Here is a 6,115-nt window from a genome sequence, read left to right as displayed (position 1 = left end):
TGTCAGTTGTGTTCTCTATAATATTGTTGGTTCGTTTGAATTTTACGTACTTGTAACGAACATTTAATCTACAAAGAATCATTGTATTGATAGTTATATATATATACGAATTATCTTGTAAAAATTTTAATGTTACACTCACTATGGCTGAAGATGATGTTTGAAACATCGAAACATGTTCCGAAAATTCAAAAGTGTGGTTGTATTTTTTAAAATATTAATACAGAGATATTTTTGCGCGGTTTAAAACTATCCGGAGAAAGTAGATCTTAGTAAGTACTCTTAGTATTCAAAAGAAATTGGGGGTAACCAAGCATTTTTGAGAGATAATTAAGCTTCAATTTGAAAGAGAACGCCATACATTGCTTTGTCTTTTAAAGCTTTTTACAAATATTATTCATGAATTATCTTTGAAAAATGCGTGGTCACCCCCAATTTTCTTTTTGGATTTCAATAACACTTGTTAAAATCTACATTTCCTGCATAATCACACACCGGGGCAAAAATATCTTTAATTAGTAGGCACCATCCTTAATGGGGATATCCTACCTCATGACTAACATTTTTTTGTTATGAATCAATAGTTAACTTCACTATGATGTCCGACATGGAACTTCACCAAAAAGTAACCAGGCTTTATTTGAGTATGTCTTCAGTGTTCATTACCATAACACTAGGTCTTGTGAGTCTAACGATCTCTACATAATATAAAGCGTTCGAGAATGTGCATCCAAGCAAATTCTTTTTCTAGAATCGGAGCAACAATTGACCGAATGCATAAATGGCGTCACTAGCCTCGCTCTCAAGCAACATTTATTTTGTATTTTGTCCATACAAACGAGGTTAGTGAGGCTAATTAGCGCATAAACAACAGCATATTTTTTTGGCCGCCATTTATGCATTCGGTCTATAGGAACAAATTCCTTTATCCTTACGAAATCTCCCAAAAAATGTGTAAACAAAAAAATAAATCGACGACTTGTAATTTACTTATCCAAAGCATACCGGTCTAGATTAGCCTTTGGTACCTGCCGGTCTGCTTAAATGTGAAGCTGTTCTGATTGTAAATAAAATGCGCAAGTTTTAAAGATTTACAAAACGAAACAGAAAAAAATAACAAGAAAAATTGAACTGCGAACAGACCCGAACATCATCTGAGTGTCCAAAGTAAGTATGAAGGCTCAAATTGTACATGGCATACCGAGAAGATGCTCCGACCAACTTAGTCACGTGGGTTGGCCAAGATGGACGATGAATATTAGCTCCGTTGTTATTCAGTTTTTCGTTTGTTTAAATGCTCTATAATCTCTTCCGTTTTTTATGTTAGTCTATATTTTAATTGTTAATAAGACAATGCCGTTCTTAAAAAGGAAAACCAAGCGCTAAAAGTCCAAGTGGAAACCTTATCTGAAAAGATGCAAAGACTTCAGGAGAAATTTGATCGAATGCAACTGTTATCTTCGTCGGGACTTGTAAATGCTGATCCGTCCATCATCAGAGAGGATGCCAAAAGTCTTGAATTCTTAAGTAAGGAACATGACAAGTGACAGCCGAATGAAAGCAAGCTCGTTCTCGCCAGGATGAACTGATTTAAAAGATTGATGCTATTGGCCAAGCCGTCGACGAAATAGAAGAGTATAGTTACAAGTTTAACTTAAAAATCGTCCGATTGCCGGAAATTAACGAAAAAAGAATCACCAGAAGAATCTAGTTCCTCACTGTCAATCTTTTTCAGGAGATGGAGCTGAAATCACCATTCATGACCGGTAGCCTCGCAGCTCCTACAAGGTCTCACCTGATTGGAGACCACCCTTGAGGTTTAACAAAAGAACAAATAACAGAAACAATGGCCCTTTTGTTTTAGGCCTAGGGTAACAGAAACAATGGTCCTTTTGTTTTAGGCCTAGGGTCCATTGTTTCTGTTACTTGTTCTTTTGTTAAACCTCAAGGGTGGTCTCCAATCAGGTGAGACCTTGTAAGAGTTGCGAGGTGACCCTTCATGACATCGACATAGTAGCACAAGGCGTTCCAACAAGGGAAGCGCATGCTGACCAATTGTTTGAAAATTCGTTAGGCGACGTGATTGGCAAGAAACAAGGTGATTAATCTGCGAAATGAGACTCAAAACTTACGCCCAGCTAAATTAAGGGCCCACTGACGTATTTTTTGCGGTGCGTTGCTAAGGATGTAATGGTTAAGTAATTTGAGAGAATTTGGCATTATTTTGGTCAGTTTCCAACTTTTGTAAGCCCATGACCCTAAATATGACGTCATCATACCACGCCCATGGTCACGTGACCAATAAAAGAAAATTCTAAATTTGTCTCCGAGCTACGCAATTTGGGTATTTTTTCTCAAACCGGAAGTCAGTTCGTTTACGCATGCGCAGTTGATCTGAGAACGAGCGCTAGGAAGGGCGAGGAAAAACCTTCGATGGAAACAACAGTTTGTGCGGTGACTTTTGCTTGTGAGTGGGTTTTCTTGTCAGCTCATGATATGATGACGTCAGTTACCGATTGTCTTTGATGACGATTTCAAGTTTTTTTTTTTGCTTCATAATGTTACGAGCTTAAGGCACAATTTGAAAAATCTCCAAGTGCATCTACTTTGAGATCGAGAGCACCATTCTATTGTTACCACAATCCTACGTTATGTAAGACATATTTTATCCAAACCTTTAGCTGACATAATGAACAAGTCACTCAGTGAGGGTGTGTACCTTTCTAAGCTAAAGCATGCGAAACTTATACCAGTCTATAAATCCAATGGAATTAACTGAAGAGAGTGGAGTGTCACGTGCAGTGCTAGATTTCTATCCCGTACGAACCATGTGAGCGTTAGCCCTATTGATGGAACTGGGCCCACACAAGGACAGAGAAAAACTCTGACCAAGGTGGGAATTGAACCCACGACCTTCGGGTTAGATCTCCGCCGCTCTACCGACTGAGCTACAAGGTCGGACGGGAGCAGGCCGTGGGAACTGAAGATGTTAAAGTCACGGCAATTAACATGTACAAGTACAAGGAAAGGTTACGTTTATACAAACGTTGGCCGTGTAGCACTTATATTTTAAACAGAATTAACTAAAGAGAGTGTAGTGTAACGTGAAGTGCTAGATTTCTATCCCATATGAACCATGTGAGCGTTAGCCCTACTGATGGAACTGGGCCCACACAAGGACAGAGAAAAACTCTGACCAGGGTGGGAATTGAACCCACGACCCTGTGTGGACCAAGTTCCATCAGAAGGGCTAACGCTCACATGGTTCATATGGGATAGAAATCTAGCACTTCACGTTACACTACACTCTCTTCAGTTAATTCTGTTTAAAATATAAGTGCTACACGGCCAACGTTTGTGTAAACGTAACCTTTCCTTATTAATCCAATGATGTGACTGCCCCTGGAAGCTATCGACAAATTTCTTTGTTATCCAATTTTAATTGTATTTTTGAAAAAGTAATGTTCACGCGACTTAAAATCTTCCTTGACCAAAACGAAATTCTTTTCACATCCCAATATTGTTTTAGAGATAAATACCCTACACAACATGCAATACTAAACACTCAATGGCTGGTGCCTTGGGAAACATTTCATTTTGTTTTTCGAGAATCTCAATGTTTCCCCGAGGCGCCGCCGAGGGAAACATTGGGGGAAACAAAATGAACTGTTTCCCGAGGGACCAGTCATTAAGTGATTTGTTATATATCACAAAAAGAAAAACGTTCAACGGCAACAGCAACAGCGGTCGTCGGTCAATATCATTAGCGCGGGTAACAGTGCACTGTTACTGTTGCACTGGACCCGACCGCATGAGCGGACGTTGATTTTAACGCTAGGTCAAAAATTGGTAAACTTCTTGCCTAAATTCTTTTATTTTACCGGGGCACTTCTGACAGAGCTGCTGTTTGCATCAAGAGAGACAAAATTCTTGTCACTTTAAAGGTTTCTACAGATATATATGGGAAGAAAACGCTCGAAGCGTGATTCTGATTCCTCGGTTGGAGAGAACATGGCCGACACAAACTATCAAGATTTGAAAGACTCAATCGACGCTATGACCAAAGTAGTCACTACTGAAGGTTTCGCGACGATTCACGCTGACATGGATAAGCTCCGTATTGAGTTTAAAGCTGATTTGGACGAAGTAAGGGGAAAGATCAGAGAACTTGAGTCAAGTTTAACTTACAGCCAAGAAGAATTTAACAGATTATCTGAAAAGGCCGTCAAAACTTCGGAGCAACATGAAAAAGCTATAGCAACTTTGACCGAGCACATCGAACAACTTGAGCAACAGCTAAAGGAAGAAGTGGAGAACAATATCAAACTAGAGCAGTACACACGCAGAGAGAACCTGCGATTTAACAACATAAAGGAATCAGAAGGTGAAAACTGCAAGTCTATTGTAACCAACATCATTCAGAACGCGTTGGGCGCAGATGTAACACAGATCCGTTTTCACGCAGTACATCGAGTAGGGAAAAGAGTGGAAGGTAAAAATAGGCCTATAATTGCTCGTTTCGTAAGCCGAGAAGACAGAGACACGGTATGGTCCAAGAAAGGTAAGATGAAGTCGTCTTCTAGTTATACCGACGCCTACATAACAGAGGATTACGCGCGAGCTATTCAGCTTGAAAGAAGAGCTTTAATCAAAGCTATGATGAAAGCAAGGGATGAACAGGGAATTCAAAATGCAACTGTCAGAGGCCGTTACCTAATCATAAACAACGAGCGCTATGATCACAAATCTATCCCTGAGTGCCTAAAGTAAAACGCTTTTTACAAACTTTTAAAACCCTCCATGAACCTCGGAACATTTTAATTATGCCATATGCAAATTTTACGGCAAGAAGACCAATTCGCAACTGGTGTTGATGATGAAGTTTTCTAACACTTTGGCCTGTTGGGAATATGGCCTTATAAAACGGGATCTTAACACTTTTACGTTTTTGTTTTGTTTTTATGTACTGTGCATGATATCTCGAGTAGGTCCAAACATTTATTTGTTTAATTTCTCCATGAGTATTCTTTTTGTGCGTCAGGTTGGCAAGTTGAGTGTCTGTGTATTTATTTATTTATTTTTTTCTTGTTTACTGGCTTTTTTGCCTCTTGTAATTGCTTTCCAACTGAAAATTACACGTACTCAGTATTTAATGGGCAGTTGTTGCATGGCCTTGGTGATGAGGCGTTAAGGAATAGATTCAAAAACACCGCCACAAGATTAACATGGCTTTGACAATAGCCTCTTTCAATGTTCGGGGACTAAGAGATAACGCAAAGCGAAGGGAAGTGTTCAACTGGCTTCGATCGAAAAAGTTTTCAATTTGCATGCTACAAGAAGTTCACTGCACTGAAAACACTAACCACGCATGGTCTGCTGAGTGGGGCTATCAAACTATTTTTAGTGCGTACGAAAGTAATAAAGCTGGAGTATGCATACTTTTTAATAACAACTTTAGTTTGCAAATTGAAAGAACTTTCGTTGACCCCTCAGGGCGCTTTATAATTTGCGACATAAAGGCCAATGATAAAAGTTTAACCTTGGCTAACATTTATGCTCCAAATGATGACAACCCAGCTTTCTTTTTAGATTGGTTTGTACACCTTGATGACTTCAAATGTGACGATATTATCATAGAAGGTGATTTCAACCTTGTACTTGATGTAGAGAAGGATAAATCGGGCGGTCTCTCAAAAACGCACCAAAACTGTCTTAAAATCATCAAGGAGTTCTCTGAGAAACTTGATCTAGTTGATATATGGAGAGCTTTGCACCCGGAAACTAGTAGGTACACATGGAGACGACGCAGCCCTAACGTACAGTGCAGGCTCGATTTTTTCTTGATTAGCCAAAGTGTTGCTAATATTACAACCCTCTCTGATATCCACCCAGGATACAAATCAGATCACTCTATGATAATATTAAAATTATCCCTGCACTCAAATTCTAAGGGACCGGGACTATGGAAAATAAATGCATCTTTTTTGACTGAAGTCGATTACATCAACCAAATTAAGGAGACTATTCAGGAAACGCTTGATGAATACAGAGATGATGACTTCATCAACCCCTCACTTCTTTGGGAAATGATTAAACTAAAAGTTCGTGAGAAATC

The sequence above is a fragment of the Montipora foliosa genome, chromosome 1, assembly GCF_036669935.1.
Source record: "Montipora foliosa isolate CH-2021 chromosome 1, ASM3666993v2, whole genome shotgun sequence".
In the NCBI taxonomy this organism is placed as follows: Eukaryota; Metazoa; Cnidaria; class Anthozoa; order Scleractinia; family Acroporidae; genus Montipora; species Montipora foliosa.
Note: the sequence above shows the minus strand (reverse complement) of the source record.